Source organism: Rutidosis leptorrhynchoides, chromosome 3 (genome assembly GCF_046630445.1).
Source record: "Rutidosis leptorrhynchoides isolate AG116_Rl617_1_P2 chromosome 3, CSIRO_AGI_Rlap_v1, whole genome shotgun sequence".
In the NCBI taxonomy this organism is placed as follows: Eukaryota; Viridiplantae; Streptophyta; class Magnoliopsida; order Asterales; family Asteraceae; genus Rutidosis; species Rutidosis leptorrhynchoides.
Genome location: NC_092335.1, coordinates 644309283 through 644329225, shown reverse-complemented (window position 1 = coordinate 644329225; position 19943 = coordinate 644309283).

Below are 19943 nucleotides of genomic sequence, written 5' to 3'. Positions count from 1 at the left end.
ACCACCACTTCCTTACCCGAGTAAAATGAGAAAAGAGAGACTTGAAGCCGAGCAATACAAATTCTTGGATATGTTTAAACAGATAAATGTAAATCTTCCTTTCATTGATGTAATTTCATGAATGCCTAGATATGCTAAATTTCTGAAAGATCTAATCTGAAATAGAAAGAAAATGGAAGAACTCTCGGTTGTTACTATGAATGCTAATTGTTCAGCAGTGCTGTTGAATAAGATACCAGAAAAATTATCAGATCCAGGAAGTTTCACAATTCCATGTTTTCTGGGTAGTCTTAGTTCAATAGAAGCATTGGCAGATTTAGGTGCTAGTATAAAATTAATGCCGTATTCACTATACACTATACTAGACCTTGGAGAATTGAAACCAACACGAATAAGCATACAACTAGCCGATAGATCAGTAAAATATCCTAGAGGAATAATGGAGAACATGCTAGTTAAAGTTGGTACTTTAGTATTTCCAGTAGATTTTGTTGTTCTGGCAATGGAAGAAGATTCTCAAGTTCCTCTCATATTAAGAAGACCATTTTTAAACACGGCTAAAGCAATGATAGACGTGTTTGGTAAGAAACTAACCCTAAGTATAGAGGATGAGAGTGTTACCTTTTCTGTTAATAGAGCTATGCAATAACCGCAATCTGCAGATGATACATGTTATTATATTCAAACTATAGAATCACATGCAGAATTGTTAAAAGAATTTCCAGAATTACAAGGAATAAGAGAATGTTCTTTAGGAGAAGGAACTGAACCAATTGATGAAACTGAAATGTTAGCTACACTAATGGCTAATGGATACGAACCAACAACAGAAGAAATTCAAATGCTAAAAGAAGAAGATAGATATCGATACAAATCATCGATAGAAGAACCACCGATATTAGAGTTAAAGCCACTTCTAAACCATTTGGAATATGCTTATTTACATGGTGAAGCTGAATTACCTGTAATAATATCGTCTTCTCTTACTGAAAATGAGAAATCACAACTCATTTCTGTAGTGACCCGAACTTTTCCATGTTTATATATATTAATTGAGATTGATATTTACATGATTAAATGTTTCCAATATGTTAAGCAATCAAACTTGTTAAGACTTGATTAATTGAAATATGTTTCATATAGACAATTGACCACCCAAGTTGATCGGTGATTCACGAACGTTAAAACTTGTAAAAACTATATGATGACATATATATGGATATATATATATATATATATATATATATATATATATATATATATATATATATATATATATATATATATATATATATATATAGTTAACATGATACTATGATAAGAAAACATATCATAAAGTATATTAACAATGAACTACATATGTAAAAACAAGACTACTAACTTAATGATTTTTAAACGAGACATATATGTAACGATTATCGTTGTAAAGACATTTAATGTATATATATCATATTAAGAGATATTCATACATGATAATATCATGATAATATAATAATTTAAAATCTCATTTGATATTATAAACATTGGGTTAACAACATTTAACAAGATCGTTAACCTAAAGGTTTCAAAACAACACTTACATGTAACGACTAACGATGACTTAACGACTCAGTTAAAATGTATATACATGTAGTGTTTTAATATGTATTTATACACTTTTGAAAGACTTCAATACAATTATCAAAATACTTCTACTTAATAAAAATGCTTACAATTACATCCTCGTTCAGTTTCATCAACAATTCTACTCGTATGCACCCGTATTCGTACTCGTACAATACACAGCTTTTAGATGTATGTACTATTGGTATATACACTCCAATGATCAGCTCTTAGCAGCCCATGTGAGTCACCTAACACATGTGGGAACCATCATTTGGCAACTAGCATGAAATATCTCATAAAATTACAAAAATATGAGTAATCATTCATGACTTATTTACATGAAAACAAAATTACATATCCTTTATATCTAATCCATACACCAACGACCAAAAACACCTACAAACACTTTCATTCTTCAATTTTCTTCATCTAATTGATCTCTCTCAAGTTCTATCTTCAAGTTCTAAGTGTTCTTCATAAATTCCAAAAGTTCTAGTTTCATAAAATCAAGAATACTTTCAAGTTTGCTAGCTCACTTCCAATCTTGTAAGGTGATCATCCAACCTCAAGAAATCTTTGTTTCTTACAGTAGGTTATCATTCTAATACAAGGTAATAATCATATTCAAACTTTGGTTCAATTTCTATAACTATAACAATCTTATTTCAAGTGATGATCTTACTTGAACTTGTTTTCGTGTCATGATTCTGCTTCAAGAACTTCGAGCCATCCAAGGATCCATTGAAGCTAGATCCATTTTTCTATTTTCCAGTAGGTTTATCCAAGGAAATTAAGGTAGTAATGATGTTCATAACATCATTCGATTCATACATATAAAGCTATCTTATTCGAAGGTTTAAACTTGTAATCACTAGAACATAGTTTAGTTAATTCTAAACTTGTTCGCAAACAAAAGTTAATCCTTCTAACTTGACTTTTAAAATCAACTAAACACATGTTCTATATCTATATGATATGCTAACTTAATGATTTAAAACCTGGAAACACGAAAAACACCGTAAAACCGGATTTACGCCGTCGTAGTAACACCGCGGGCTGTTTTGGGTTAGTTAATTAAAAACTATGATAAACTTTGATTTAAAAGTTGTTATTCTGAGAAAATGATTTTTATTATGAACATGAAACTATATCCAAAAATTATGGTTAAACTCAAAGTGGAAGTATGTTTTCTAAAATGGTCATCTAGACGTCGTTCTTTCGACTGAAATGACTACCTTTACAAAAACGACTTGTAACTTATTTTTCCGACTATAAACCTATACTTTTTCTGTTTAGATTCATAAAATAGAGTTCAATATGAAACCATAGCAATTTGATTCACTCAAAACGGATTTAAAATGAAGAAGTTATGGGTAAAACAAGATTGGATAATTTTTCTCATTTTAGCTACGTGAAAATTGGTAACAAATCTATTCCAACCACAACTTAATCAACTTGTATTGTATATTATGTAATCTTGAGATACCATAGATACGTATACAATGTTTCGACCTATCATGTCGACACATCTATATATATTTCGGAACAACCATAGACACTCTATATGTGAATGTTGGAGTTAGCTATACAGGGTTGAGGTTGATTCCAAAATATATATAGTTTGAGTTGTGATCAATACTGAGATACGTATACACTGGGTCGTGGATTGATTCAAGATAATATTTATCGATTTATTTCTGTACATCTAACTGTGGACAACTAGTTATAGGTTACTAACGAGGACAGCTGACTTAATAAACTTAAAACATCAAAATATATTAAAAGTGTTGTAAATATATTTTGAACATACTTTAATATATATGTATATATTGTTATAGGTTCGTGAATCAACAGTGGCCAAGTCTTACTTCCCGACGAAGTAAAAATCTGTGAAAGTGAGTTATAGTCCCACTTTTAAAATCTAATATTTTTGGGATGAAAATACATGCAGGTTTTATAAATGATTTACAAAATAGACACAAGTACGTGAAACTACATTCTATGGTTGAATTATCGAAATCGAATATGCCCCTTTTTATTAAGTCTGGTAATCTAATAATTAGGGAACAGACACCCTAATTGACGCGAATCCTAAAGATAGATCTATTGGGCCTAACAAACCCCATCCAAAGTACCGGATGCTTTAGTACTTCGAAATTTATATCATATCCGAAGGGTGTCCCGGAATGATGGGGATATTCTTATATATGCATCTTGTTATTGTCGGTTACCAGGTGTTCACCATATGAATGATTTTTATCTCTATGTATGGGATGTGTATTGAAATATGAAATCTTGTGGTCTATTGTTACGATTTGATATATATAGGTTAAACCTATAACTCACCAACATTTTTTGTTGACGTTTAAAGCATGTTTATTCTCAGGTGAATATTAAGAGCTTCCGCTGTTGCATACTAAAATAAGGACAAGATTTGGAGTCCATGTTTGTATGATATTGTGTAAAAACTGCATTCAAGAAACTGATTTCGATGTAACATATTTGTATTGTAAACCATTATGTAATGGTCGTGTGTAAACAGGATATTTTAGATTATCATTATTTGATAATCTACGTAAAGCTTTTTAAACCTTTATTTATGAAATAAAGGTTATGGTTTGTTTTAAAAATGAATGCAGTCTTTGAAAAACGTCTCATATAGAGGTCAAAACCTCGCAACGAAATCAATTAATATGGAACGTTTTTAATCAATAAGAACGGGACATTTCAGTTGGTATCAGAGCGCTGGTCTTAGAGAACCAGAAAATTTGCATTAGTGTGTCTTATCGAGTTTGTTAGGATGCATTAGTGAGTCTGGACTTCGACCGTGTTTTCTTTAAAAATGATTGCTTAACATTTTTGTTGGAAACTATATATTTTTAACATATGAATATTATGTGATATATTAATCTCTTAACGTGTTTGATATTATGTGATAGATGTCTACCTCTAGAACAAGTCCCATTGACTCACCTAATAATAATGAAGAGTCAAATGTAAATTGGAATGAATTGTGGACTGATTCACAAGTTCCCGAAGAGGAACCGGAAGAAGAGTCGGAACCGGAAGAAGAATCGGAACCGGAAGAAGAATCGGAACCGGATGAAGAAATAGAACCGGTGGGGGAAATAATAAAACGGTTAAGTAAAAGAAAATCCTCAACCAACCGACCAAAGTTAATTATGGTCAATGGTGTTTCCGCCAAGGAAGCAAAATATTGGGAGGATTACCAATTCTCCGATGAATCGGATTCCGACGAGAATTCCGATGATGTTATAGAAATTACCCCAACTGAATTTAAAAAGGCAAAAGAAAATAATAAGGGAAAGGGCATAAAAATAGAGAAATCTAATTCCAACCCCGATGAACTTTATATGTATCGTCAACCCCCGAAGTCCTTAAGTTGTAACAATGACCCGGGAACCTCTAAACCACCAGGTTTTTCTAAACCAATGTGGATAACGACGGCTCGTATTAGGGGAAAATCATATATCCCTAGAAACTTGGCAAAACGAACCAAAACCGAAGAAGAAGAAACAAGCGAGTCGGAATAAGATAGTTGTATTCATGTGGTGTAATATATGTAATATAGTGTGCTTATGCTTTATGATATATGTAAAAATTGCTTGTATTAATAAGTATTTTTTTTTATGAATCTAACTCTTGTCTATTTTACAGTATAAAAACGCAAAATGGATAGACAACCCAATATTTTAAGAGACCTACCCGGAGACATGATTGATGAAATCTTGTCTAGAGTCGGCCAAAATTCCTCGGCACAACTATTTAAGGCGAGATCAGTTTGTAAGACATTCGAAGAACGTTCCAAGAATGTCTTGGTTTATAAGAGACTTTCGTTTGAAAGATGGGGGATATCACATTGGGAAACCCATAAGTTACGATGTGTTTACTTTGACGCATATATTGCGGGGAACCCAAATGCTATTTTACGCAACGGGTTAAGAAATTATTTTGACTCAATATATCCGAATATTGGACTTCGTGATTTAGAAAAAGCGGCTAACATGCAACATAAAGAAGCATGTTATGCTTACGGATTAGTAATGTTCGCTTCTCACCAAAGTGAGAACAAGAACATCGGGCTACAACTATTAAACAAAACGTTCCCACAAGTGACGGAGTCGGTAATTGGGGTAAGAAATGAGGTTTTTAGATTGTTACGGGACTGTTGGACATTACGTAACCCTCGTCCCTTTGACGACGTTACAACACGCTGTCTTATCAACCCCATAACGGTTATGTTGCACAAGACCAAGGATGGGAAGTAGTCCTAGTAAAACCAGAATGCATGACTTGTTTCTGGACGTATGAATTACGTGTCTTTATTGCCTTTGCTGAACGACTTGTGTACTAGCTAGAATTATCTTCACAACTATCTTGTATCAAAGTTATTGTGTGCTATATTTCATGCTTTATGTAAAATAAGCGGTATTGTAAGTTTGTAAAATATTGTATAAAAGTTTGAACGCGAAATATTATTATAATCAGTTTTTCATATAGAATTGTAGTAGTTGAATTGTATATTAGCTACTAAGTATGAACTTAACGGGTAGGTACTACCCGAATTTAAACTTATAAAACGCTAATATGAAGAAAAAGCTTTTATAAATGAGTTCATATTATGCTACGAAATACTATTAACTACTCTTAATATTCTGTATGATTAACTTGTTCCATTTAACTATTTTGAAGGAAATGGCACCGACTACTCGACACACCGTGAATATGAATGAAGAGGAATTTCGTACTTTTCTAGCTTCAAACATAGCCGCAGTACAGGCTGCGCTACATACCAACAATAACCTTGGATCTAGCAGTACAGGAAATCGTGTAGGATGCACCTACAAAGAATTCACTGCCTGCAAACCTTTGGAATTTGATGGAACCGAAGGACCGATCGGATTGAAACGGTGGACCGAGAAGGTTGAATCGGTGTTTGCCATAAGTAAGTGTACTGAAGAGGACAAAGTGAAGTACGCTACGCATACCTTCACAGGTTCTGCGTTAACATGGTGGAATACCTATCTAGAGCAAGTGGGACAAGACGATGCGTACGCACTACCGTGGTCAGCATTCAAGCACTTGATGAACGAGAAGTACCGTCCCAGAACCGAGGTCAATAAGCTCAAGACAGAACTTAGAGGGTTACGAACCCAAGGATTTGATATTACCACGTACGAAAGACGATTCACAGAATTGTGCCTATTGTGTCCGGGAGCATTCGAAGATGAGGAAGAGAAGATCGACGCGTTTGTGAAAGGATTACCGGAAAGAATCCAAGAAGATATAAGTTCACACGAGCCCGCCTCCATACAACAGGCATGTAGAATGGCTCACAAACTAGTGAACCAGATTGAAGAAAGAATTAAAGAACAGACTGCTGAAGAGGCCAATGTGAAGCAAGTCAAAAGAAAGTGGGAGGAAAACGGTGATAATAATCACCAATACAACAACAACAGCAATTATAACAATAATCGCAACAACTATCCTAACAATCGCAACATCAATCGCAACTACAACAAACGGCCCAACAACAACAACAACAACAACAACAACAACCACAACAATCATCTTAACAACAATAATAACCGCAACAACAACAACAATCAGAAGCAGCTATGCCAAAGGTGTGAAAAGTATCACTCGGGGTTCTGCACCAAATTTTGCAACAAGTGTAAAAGAAATGGTCATAGCGCGGCGAAGTGTGATGTCTACGGACCAGGGGTTAACAGAATGAAAGGAACAAATGGTGTCGGAACGAGTAATGGCGGAGCAAGTAGTGTCGGAGCAAGTTATGCCAATGTAGTTTGTTATAAATGTGGAAAACCGGGCCACATTATTAGAAATTGCCCGAACCAGGAGAACACGAATGGACAAGGCCGCGGAAGAGTTTTCAATATTAATGCGGCAGAGGCACAGGAAGACCCGGAGCTTGTTACGGGTACGTTTCTTATTGACAATAAATCTGCTTACGTTTTATTTGATTCGGGTGCGGATAGAAGCTATATGAGTAGAGATTTTTGTGCTAAATTAAGTTGTCCATTGACGCCTTTGGATAGTAAATTTTTACTCGAATTAGCAAATGGTAAATTAATTTCAGCAGATAATATATGTCGGAATCGAGAAATTAAACTGGTTAGCGAAACATTTAAGATTGATTTGATACCAGTAGAGTTAGGGAGTTTTGATGTGATAATCGGTATGGACTGGTTGAAAGAAGTGAAAGCAGAGATCGTTTGTTACAAAAATGCAATTCGCATTATACGAGAAAAAGGAAAACCCTTAATGGTGTACGGAGAAAAGGGCAACACGAAGCTACATCTTATTAGTAATTTGAAGGCACAAAAACTAATAAGAAAAGGTTGCTCTGCTGTTCTAGCACACGTCGAGAAAGTACAAACTGAAGAAAAGAGCATCAATGATGTTCCCATCGCAAAAGAATTTCCCGATGTATTTCCGAAAGAATTACCGGGATTACCCCCACATCGATCCGTTGAATTTCAAATAGATCTTGTACCAGGAGCTGCACCAATAGCTCGTGCTCCTTACAGACTCGCACCCAGCGAGATGAAAGAACTGCAAAGCCAATTACAAGAACTTTTAGAGCGTGGTTTCATTCGGCCAGGCACATCACCGTGGGGAGCTCCTGTTTTATTTGTCAAGAAGAAAGATGGTACTTTCAGGTTGTGTATCGACTACCGAGAGTTGAACAAACTTACCATCAAGAACCGCTACCCACTACCGAGAATCGATGACTTATTTGATCAACTACAAGGCTCGTCTGTTTATTCAAAGATTGACTTACGTTCCGGGTATCATCAAATGCGGGTGAAAGAAGATGATATTCCAAAGACTGCTTTCAGAACACGTTACGGTCATTACGAGTTTATGGTCATGCCGTTTGGTTTAACTAATGCACCAGCTGTGTTCATGGACCTTATGAACCGAGTGTGTAGACCATACCTTGACAAGTTTGTCATTGTTTTCATTGATGACATACTTATTTACTCAAAGAATGACCAAGAACACGGTGAACATTTGAGAAAGGTGTTAGAAGTATTGAGGAAGGAAGAATTGTACGCTAAGTTTTCAAAGTGTGCATTTTGATTGGAAGAAGTTCAATTCCTCGGTCACATAGTGAACAAAGAAGGTATTAAGGTAGATCCGGCAAAGATAGAAACTGTTGAAAAGTGGGAAACCCCAAAAACTCCGAAACACATACGCCAGTTTTTAGGACTAGCTGGTTACTACAGAAGGTTCATCCAAGACTTTTCCAGAATAGCAAAACCCTTGACTGCATTAACGCATAAAGGGAAGAAATTTGAATGGAATGATGAACAAGAGAAAGCGTTTCAGTTATTGAAGAAAAAGCTAACTACGGCACCTATATTGTCATTGCCTGAAGGGAATGATGATTTTGTGATTTATTGTGATGCATCAAAGCAAGGTCTCGGTTGTGTATTAATGCAACGAACGAAGGTGATTGCTTATGCGTCTAGACAATTGAAGATTCACGAACAAAATTATACGACGCATGATTTGGAATTAGGCGCGGTTGTTTTTGCATTAAAGACTTGGAGGCACTACTTATATGGGGTCAAAAGTATTATATATACCGACCACAAAAGTCTTCAACACATATTTAATCAGAAACAACTGAATATGAGGCAGCGTAGGTGGATTGAATTATTGAATGATTACGACTTTGAGATTCGTTACCACCCGGGGAAGGCAAATGTGGTAGCCGATGCCTTGAGCAGGAAGGACAGAGAACTCATTCGAGTAAAATCTATGAATATAATGATTCATAATAACATTACTACTCAAATAAAGGAGGCGCAACAAGGAGTTTTAAAAGAGGGAAATTTAAAGGATGAAATACCCAAAGGATCGGAGAAGCATCTTAATATTCGGGAAGACGGAACCAGGTATAGGGCTGAAAGGATTTGGGTACCAAAATTTGGAGATATGAGAGAAATGGTACTTAGAGAAGCTCATAAAACCAGATACTCAATACATCCTGGAACGGGGAAGATGTACAAGGATCTCAAGAAACATTTTTGGTGGCCGGGTATGAAAGCCGATGTTGCTAAATACGTAGGAGAATGTTTGACGTGTTCTAAGGTCAAAGCTGAGCATCAAAAACCATCAGGTCTACTTCAACAACCCGAAATCCCGGAATGGAAATGGGAAAACATTACCATGGATTTCATCACTAAATTGCCAAGGACTGCAAGTGGTTTTGATACTATTTGGGTAATAGTTGATCGTCTCACCAAATCAGCACACTTCCTGCCAATAAGAGAAGATGACAAGATGGAGAAGTTAGCACGACTATATTTGAAGGAAGTCGTCTCCAGACATGGAATACCAATCTCTATTATCTCTGATAGGGATGGCAGATTTATTTCAAGATTCTGGCAGACATTACAGCAAGCATTAGGAACTCGTCTAGACATGAGTACTGCCTATCATCCACAAACTGATGGGCAGAGCGAAAGGACGATACAAACGCTTGAAGACATGCTACGAGCATGTGTTATTGATTTCGGAAACAGTTGGGATCGACATCTACCGTTAGCAGAATTTTCCTACAACAACAGCTACCATTCAAGCATTGAGATGGCGCCGTTTGAAGCACTTTATGGTAGAAAGTGCAGGTCTCCGATTTGTTGGAGTGAAGTGGGGGATAGACAGATTACGGGTCCAGAGATTATACAAGAAACTACCGAAAAGATCATCCAAATTCAACAACGGTTGAAAACCGCCCAAAGTCGACAAAAGAGCTACGCTGACATTAAAAGAAAAGATATAGAATTTGAAATTGGAGAGATGGTCATGCTTAAAGTTGCACCTTGGAAAGGCGTTGTTCGATTTGGTAAACGAGGGAAATTAAATCCAAGGTATATTGGCCCATTCAAGATTATTGATCGTGTCGGACCAGTAGCTTACCGACTAGAGTTACCTCAACAACTCGCGGCTGTACATAACACTTTCCACGTCTCGAATTTAAAGAAATGTTTTGCTAAAGAAGATCTCACTATTCCGTTAGATGAAATCCAAATCAACGAAAAACTTCAATTCATCGAAGAACCCGTCGAAATAATGGATCGTGAGGTTAAAAGACTTAAGCAAAACAAGATACCAATTGTTAAGGTTTGATGGAATGCTCGTAGAGGACCCGAGTTCACCTGGGAGCGTGAAGATCAGATGAAGAAGAAATACCCACATCTATTTCCAGAAGATTCGTCAACACCTTCAACAGCTTAAAATTTCGGGACGAAATTTATTTAACGGGTAGGTACTGTAGTGACCCGAACTTTTCCATGTTTATATATATTAATTGAGATTGATATTTACATGATTAAATGTTTCCAATATGTTAAGCAATCAAACTTGTTAAGACTTGATTAATTGAAATATGTTTCATATAGACAATTGACCACCCAAGTTGATCGGTGATTCACGAACGTTAAAACTTGTAAAAACTATATGATGACATATATATGGATATATATATATATATATATATATATATATATATATATATATATATATATATATATATATATATATATATATATATATAGTTAACATGATACTATGATAAGAAAACATATCATAAAGTATATTAACAATGAACTACATATGTAAAAACAAGACTACTAACTTAATGATTTTTAAACGAGACATATATGTAACGATTATCGTTGTAAAGACATTTAATGTATATATATATATCATATTAAGAGATATTCATACATGATAATATCATGATAATATAATAATTTAAAATCTCATTTGATATTATAAACATTGGGTTAACAACATTTAACAAGATCGTTAACCTAAAGGTTTCAAAACAACACTTACATGTAACGACTAACGATGACTTAACGACTCAGTTAAAATGTATATACATGTAGTGTTTTAATATGTATTTATACACTTTTGAAAGACTTCAATAAAATTATCAAAATACTTCTACTTAATAAAAATGCTTACAATTACATCCTCGTTCAGTTTCATCAACAATTCTACTCGTATGCACCCGTATTCGTACTCGTACAATACACAGCTTTTAGATGTATGTACTATTGGTATATACACTCCAATGATCAGCTCTTAGCAGCCCATGTGAGTCACCTAACACATGTGGGAACCATCATTTGGCAACTAGCATGAAATATCTCATAAAATTACAAAAATATGAGTAATCATTCATGACTTATTTACATGAAAACAAAATTACATATCCTTTATATCTAATCCATACACCAACGACCAAAAACACCTACAAACACTTTCATTCTTCAATTTTCTTCATCTAATTGATCTCTCTCAAGTTCTATCTTCAAGTTCTAAGTGTTCTTCATAAATTCCAAAAGTTCTAGTTTCATAAAATCAAGAATACTTTCAAGTTTGCTAGCTCACTTCCAATCTTGTAAGGTGATCATCCAACCTCAAGAAATCTTTGTTTCTTACAGTAGGTTATCATTCTAATACAAGGTAATAATCATATTCAAACTTTGGTTCAATTTCTATAACTATAACAATCTTATTTCAAGTGATGATCTTACTTGAACTTGTTTTCGTGTCATGATTCTGCTTCAAGAACTTCGAGCCATCCAAGGATCCATTGAAGCTAGATCCATTTTTCTATTTTCCAGTAGGTTTATCCAAGGAAATTAAGGTAGTAATGATGTTCATAACATCATTCGATTCATACATATAAAGCTATCTTATTCGAAGGTTTAAACTTGTAATCACTAGAACATAGTTTAGTTAATTCTAAACTTGTTCGCAAACAAAAGTTAATCCTTCTAACTTGACTTTTAAAATCAACTAAACACATGTTCTATATCTATATGATATGCTAACTTAATGATTTAAAACCTGGAAACACGAAAAACACCGTAAAACCGGATTTACGCCGTCGTAGTAACACCGCGGGCTGTTTTGGGTTAGTTAATTAAAAACTATGATAAACTTTGATTTAAAAGTTGTTATTCTGAGAAAATGATTTTTATTATGAACATGAAACTATATCCAAAAATTATGGTTAAACTCAAAGTGGAAGTATGTTTTCTAAAATGGTCATCTAGACGTCGTTCTTTCGACTGAAATGACTACCTTTACAAAAACGACTTGTAACTTATTTTTCCGACTATAAACCTATACTTTTTCTGTTTAGATTCATAAAATAGAGTTCAATATGAAACCATAGCAATTTGATTCACTCAAAACGGATTTAAAATGAAGAAGTTATGGGTAAAACAAAATTGGATAATTTTTCTCATTTTAGCTACGTGAAAATTGGTAACAATTCTATTCCAACCATAACTTAATCAACTTGTATTGTATATTATGTAATCTTGAGATACCATAGATACGTATACAATGTTTCGACCTATCATGTCGACACATCTATATATATTTCGGAACAACCATAGACACTCTATATGTGAATGTTGGAGTTAGCTATACAGGGTTGAGGTTGATTCCAAAATATATATAGTTTGAGTTGTGATCAATACTGAGATACGTATACACTGGGTCGTGGATTGATTCAAGATAATATTTATCGATTTATTTCTGTACATCTAACTGTGGACAACTAGTTATAGGTTACTAACGAGGACAACTGACTTAATAAACTTAAAACATCAAAATATATTAAAAGTGTTGTAAATATATTTTGAACATACTTTAATATATATGTATATATTGTTATAGGTTCGTGAATCAACAGTGGCCAAGTCTTACTTCCCGACGAAGTAAAAATCTGTGAAAGTGAGTTATAGTCCCACTTTTAAAATCTAATATTTTTGGGATGAGAATACATGCAGGTTTTATAAATGATTTACAAAATAGACACAAGTACGTGAAACTACATTCTATGGTTGAATTATCGAAATCGAATATGCCCCTTTTTATTAAGTCTGGTAATCTAATAATTAGGGAACAGACACCCTAATTGACGCGAATCCTAAAGATAGATCTATTGGGCCTAACAAACCCCATCCAAAGTACCGGATGCTTTAGTACTTCGAAATTTATATCATATCCGAAGGGTGTCCCGGAATGATGGGGATATTCTTATATATGCATCTTGTTATTGTCGGTTACCAGGTGTTCACCATATGAATGATTTTTATCTCTATGTATGGGATGTGTATTGAAATATGAAATCTTGTGGTCTATTGTTACGATTTGATATATATAGGTTAAACCTATAACTCACCAACATTTTTTGTTGACGTTTAAAGCATGTTTATTCTCAGGTGAATATTAAGAGCTTCCGCTGTTGCATACTAAAATAAGGACAAGATTTGGAGTCCATGTTTGTATGATATTGTGTAAAAACTGCATTCAAGAAACTGATTTCGATGTAACATATTTGTATTGTAAACCATTATGTAATGGTCGTGTGTAAACAGGATATTTTAGATTATCATTATTTGATAATCTACGTAAAGCTTTTTAAACCTTTATTTATGAAATAAAGGTTATGGTTTGTTTTAAAAATGAATGCAGTCTTTGAAAAACGTCTCATATAGAGGTCAAAACCTCGCAACGAAATCAATTAATATGGAACGTTTTTAATCAATAAGAACGGGACATTTCAATTTCTGTGTTGAAAGCTCATAAACCAGCTATTGCATGGAAAATTCATGATATTAAAGGAAAAAGTCCTTCGTATTGCACACATAAAATCCTTATGGAAGAAGGTCATAAAACGTATGTGCAACGCCAACGAAGACTAAATCCGAATATGCAAGATGTTGTTAAGAAAGAAATTATTAAACTGCTAGATGCAGGTTTAATTTATCCAATCTTTGATAGTCCATGGGTAAGCCCAGTTCAATGTGTGCCTAAGAAGGGTGGCATGACTGTCATCACAAATGAGAAAAATGAGCTTATTCCTACTAGAACTGTAACAGGATGGCGTGTTTCTATTGATTATAGAAAATTAAATGACGCCACCAGAAAAGATTACTTTCCCTTACCTTTCATTGATCAAATGTTGGAAAGATTAGCCGAAAATAGTTACTATTGTTTTCTTGATGGTTTTTCCGGATATTTTCAAATTCCAATAGCACCCGAGGATCAAGAGAAAACCACATTCACGTGCCCTTATAGTACTTTTGCTTACAAACGCATGCCATTTGGACTTTGCAACGCCCCTGCAACCTTTTAAAGGTGCATGATGGCGATTTTTCACGACATGATAGAAGAATGCATGGAAGTTTTCATGGATGACTTTTCAGCCTTCGGTGATACTTTTGAATCATGTTTAGTTAATCTTCATCGAATACTTATTAGATGCGAACAATCAAATCTAGTTCTTAATTGGGAAAAATGCCATTTCATGGTTAAAGAAGGCATCGTTCTTGGATATAAAATTTCAAAGGAACGAATTGAAGTGGATAGAGCTAAAGTAGATATAATTGCTAAACTTCCACATCCCACCAATGTTAGAGGAGTTAGGAGTTTTCTAGGGCATGCCGGTTTTTACCGACGTTTCATAAAAGATTTCTCCAAAATTGCCACTCCTATGAATAAACTCCTAGAAAAGGATGCCCCATTCATCTTTTCAGATAACTGCATCAAATCTTTTAATATTCTTAAAGAAAAACTCACTAATGCGCCGATTATGATAACTCCAAATTGGAATCTACCATTTGAACTTTTGTGCGATGCAAGTGATTTTGCAATTGGAGCCGTTTTAGGACAAAGGATTGAAAAACGATTTCAACCAATATATTATGCTAGTAAGACGTTACAAGGAGCACAAATAAATTACACAACTACTGAAAAAGAACTCCTTGCTATTATCTTTGCTTTTGACAAATTTCGTTCATATCGCGTTCTAGCTAAAACGGTGGTCTATACTGACCATTCTGCTCTTAGATACCTATTTTCGAAACAAGATGCTAAACCAAGATTAATCCGTTGGATCTTACTCTTACAAGAGTTCGATATTGAAATCCGAGATAAAAAAGGAGCAGAAAATCTCGCCGCTGATCATCTTTATCGTCTTGAAAATCCCGAATTAGAAGTTCTAAATGAATCTGCCATACAAGACAACTTTCATGATGAATATCTATTGAAGATAGATTATAATGAAATTCCATGGTTTGCAGACTATGCAAACTATTTAGTATATGGATTCCTTGAAAAAGGATTGTCGTACCAAAAACGAAAGAAATTCTTTAGTGATATAAAACACTATTTCTGGGAAGATCCACATTTGTTTAAAAGTTGTCCCGATGGAATAATACGCCGATGTGTATTCGGAGATGAAGCTAGTAAAATCTTAAACTATTGTCACACAGGACCAACAGGAGGGCATTATGGGTCTCAACTAACAGCAAGAAAAGTTTACGATGCTGGATTCTATTGGCCTACAATTTACAAAGACGCACACCTTCTTTGCAAATCCTGTGATGCTTGTCAAAGGGCTGGAAAAATAAGTCAACGTGATGAAATGCCACAAAATGTCATTCAAGTATGTGAAGTATTTGACATTTGGGGTATTGACTTTATGGGTCCATTTCCAAAATCTCATAATAATCTCTACATTCTCGTTGCCATAGATTATGTATCTAAATGGGCGGAAGCACAAGCTCTCCCGACTAATGATGCACGAGTTGTAGTCAACTTTTTAAAACGTCTTTTTGCAAGGTTTGGAACACCGAAAGCTTTAATAAGTGATCGGGGAACTCATTTCTGTAATAATCAACTTGAGAAAGTTCTTAAAAGATATGGAGTAACTCATAAAATCTCCACTGCTTATCATCTACAGACAAGTGGACAAGTTGAAAATACCAACCGAGCTTTAAAACGTATTCTAGAGAAAACCGTAGGATCAAATCCGAAGGAATGGTCCATTAAATTGGAGGATGCACTCTGGGCTTTTAGAACAGCTTACAAAACTCCAATTGGAACCACACCTTTTAGACTCGCTTACGGAAAAGCATTTCATCTTCCAGTAGAAATTGAACACAAAGCATTTGGGGCTTTGAAGACATGTAATCTTGATTTACATGAAGCTGGACGTCTACGATTAAGTCAACTAAACGAATTAGAAGAATTAAGACATGAAGCATACAAAAATTCGTTAATCTATAAAGAAAGAACGAAGAAATGGCATGATAAAAGAATCAGATGTTCAAAAGAATTTAAAGAAGGAGACAGAGTTCTTCTTTTCAATTCACGATTCAAGCTATTTCCTGGAAAATTGAAATCAAGATGGTCTGGACCATTTATAGTCAAAAGAGTTTTCCCATACGGAACTGTAGAATTAATAAATTCAAATGGGATTGAATTTAAGGTTAATGGTCACAGAGTTAAACATTACATAGATAGTCCGATGGAAGTTGACAACGAAGTTAATCACAATTTCGACACCACAACTAACTAAGTGTGGGGAGAATCAAGTCTTTTAAAGGATAATATGTATTTCTGTTAGAGTTAGATTTTCTATTTTTGTGTAGTTCTCGAAAATGGAACACGAATGGTCTTTCTCTAGCAGACCCTAAAGAACTAGTCTTCTCCCCCCATTCTGAATTTTTATTTTTTTAGGTTTTTACGAAATGAAGACTTCCTGTGAACTAAACCATGGTCTAATGCTGCACGCTTTGATCACTAAACGTAATAATGACACACTTCTAAGTGAAATAGTATCATTAATCAGAGGTAAATTGGACGAAGTAATAAAAGAATCCAGATGCGAAGATAATAAGTTACAATTTGGTAAAGAAAAATCAAAATCAGCAGCTAAAAGAAGAGCACGACACCTTGAAAAATGTCACAAATGCGGAAAATGGTCACACGAAGGTAAATGTTCAAATAATCAAACCTATTCAAACATCGAATTTGTTACTTTATGCAGAGACGGACCGTTCATATGTTTAGAAGAAAAATCGATAAATGCTCGAGGTTACGCCTATGTAGCCATGGAAAACCAATTAGTCCGACTATCTTATGAGTGGGCTAGAGCATATCACTAAGAAATCTATTTCACAGGTAAGTTTGTACAGTTTTTCATTTTTTATTTTAATTTTTAACCTTTTGATAATAAACGCTAAGATGTTCGCTATAAAGTATTAAATTGGTATTCGATAAAATTAGGTCTTGCGACCGAAATTATTGATATCATACAAAAATTTATTACATCACTGCGAAATTTAACGTTTATTCTTAAGGTATAAATATCCTTAATCAATCAACCCAAAATATTTCAAAAATTTGTCATGAGTTAAATTAGGTTATTGAACCGAAATTACTTTACCGAAAAGTGGGGCGCATATTTTTGCTAATATTTGATTGATTAAAGTGGGATAAAATACCAAAAAGATTTTTAATTTTATTTTTACTTTGTTTTTATAATTAATATTAAAATAGTATTATAAACTTGTTAAAATTAATATATATTTAAAATTGTAAATATTTGAAAAATTAGTATTTTTAATATAAGTTTGTATGTATAAAAACAAAAATATAATTTAAGTTTGGTGTGAATTTTTAATATGAATTTTTAATTTTATGCATTTTAAATTTAAGTTTGGTGTGAATTTAAAAACAAAAATTTACTTTATTTCGCTAAGTTAAAAATATGATTTTTAAAATTCGTCGTGAGTTGAAGACTAGGTCGTTGAACCGAAATTGCTTTACCCAAGGGAGGGACGAGAACTTTTATTATCATTATTTTTTAATCTTTTTGAATTAAAGTATGCCAAAAACATTAAAAAACCCAAAAATCTTTGCTTTTAAAACCGCACTTAAAAATGACAAATTTTAAAATTTTTGTCGAGGGACGGACTAGGACATTGTTCCGAAACACCCTCATCCTAAAAAGAAATAAAATTTTAAATTTAATTAATTATATGTTCTAAAAGTGTAAGGTTTTATAAAAAAAAAAAAAAATGAAAAACAAATGTGATGTAACAACAAGACGGAATGAACAAATGATGTGCACCATTTATCATTCAGCAAATAAACGCCAATATGTTTGGAAACTTTGGTAAAATTTAATCATTTTTCTACGCTAATCACCCTCAATAATTTAAATTGTTACTGATTTCTTGCAAATGAGGGCATTGCACGATCTTAAGTGTGGGAAGGGGTTAAATTCTTTCGGATTTTTAAAATTTTTATCTTAAACACTTGGTTACCATTAAAAATACTAGTAAAGCAGTAGTTGTATTAGAATCTAGTGCTCTCTGATAATAAAGAACAACCCTAGTCTTATATACTGACTACCCAATTCTAGTAAAATTTTTCAAAATTTTCAATTAAATGAACTCAAAATCATGTTTATACATATTTATAAACGATAAAACTAGGTGTTAACACCGAAATTATTGTTACCTTGAAAAGGACATAAATTGAGAAACAAACCAAAATATTAGAATTCATTTAAAATGGAATAGAGGACAATAAAAAGGAAAATAAAAAGCCAAGTGTGGGAAAAATTACCAAGTTATTTAAAACATATGTCACATATTTTTGTACAAATAACTGAAGATACTTTTGCTTTGGACTAAAATAAAAAGTTTTACCCGATTTACTGTAAGAAAGATGGATCTACATGATGAATCAATTCCATCATTAAAAGGAAGTAAAGTCTTCCGAAAAAGAAACTCGCTTCTTGATTTAGGTCATGAAGTTGTCGTCCAGACCAGCTGTAGGTTGACGAAAATCTAGAAAAGTCATCACTAAAATCAGCAGGAAATCCACGGACCTCAGCATTAAACAGGGTCGCCAAGTGGTCAGACTTATCCTAACCATGAGAGGATCTGTCTTGTAAAATGGGGAGGACACCGTGCAAATTAGCTGGATAAGACTAATGAATCAGATCCCCAGAAAGGATAATCTCCTTTAAAGATCAAAAATCAGCTTTTAAGACTGATATTACTCAATCCTAGAGATTGACCTTAAAGATTGAGAATTACAAACTCATGGAATTCGATGATATCTAAACTCGAGCTTGAACGAGAAAATATTTTGATCAAAATTACAAACCGATTTGTTTTCTGAAAACCCATTTTCAATGCGTTCATTACCTTTGAACGTAAAATCCTAGGAATTCACCTGGAATTCATTAGGTCACCTGAACCAAATTGGGTGTCAACCGTAAGAACGGTGGTTGCATAGCATGGTCAAAGACGAACCTTGTGCCAAACCAGAAAATTATAAGGGTGAACTTTACTATTGCTCCTACAAAGGATTATAATTGCGTCCAACACGTTATAAGACCATAATTAAAAGCATGTCAGGGGACATTGCCTTAACAATTGCTTGTTCAACGC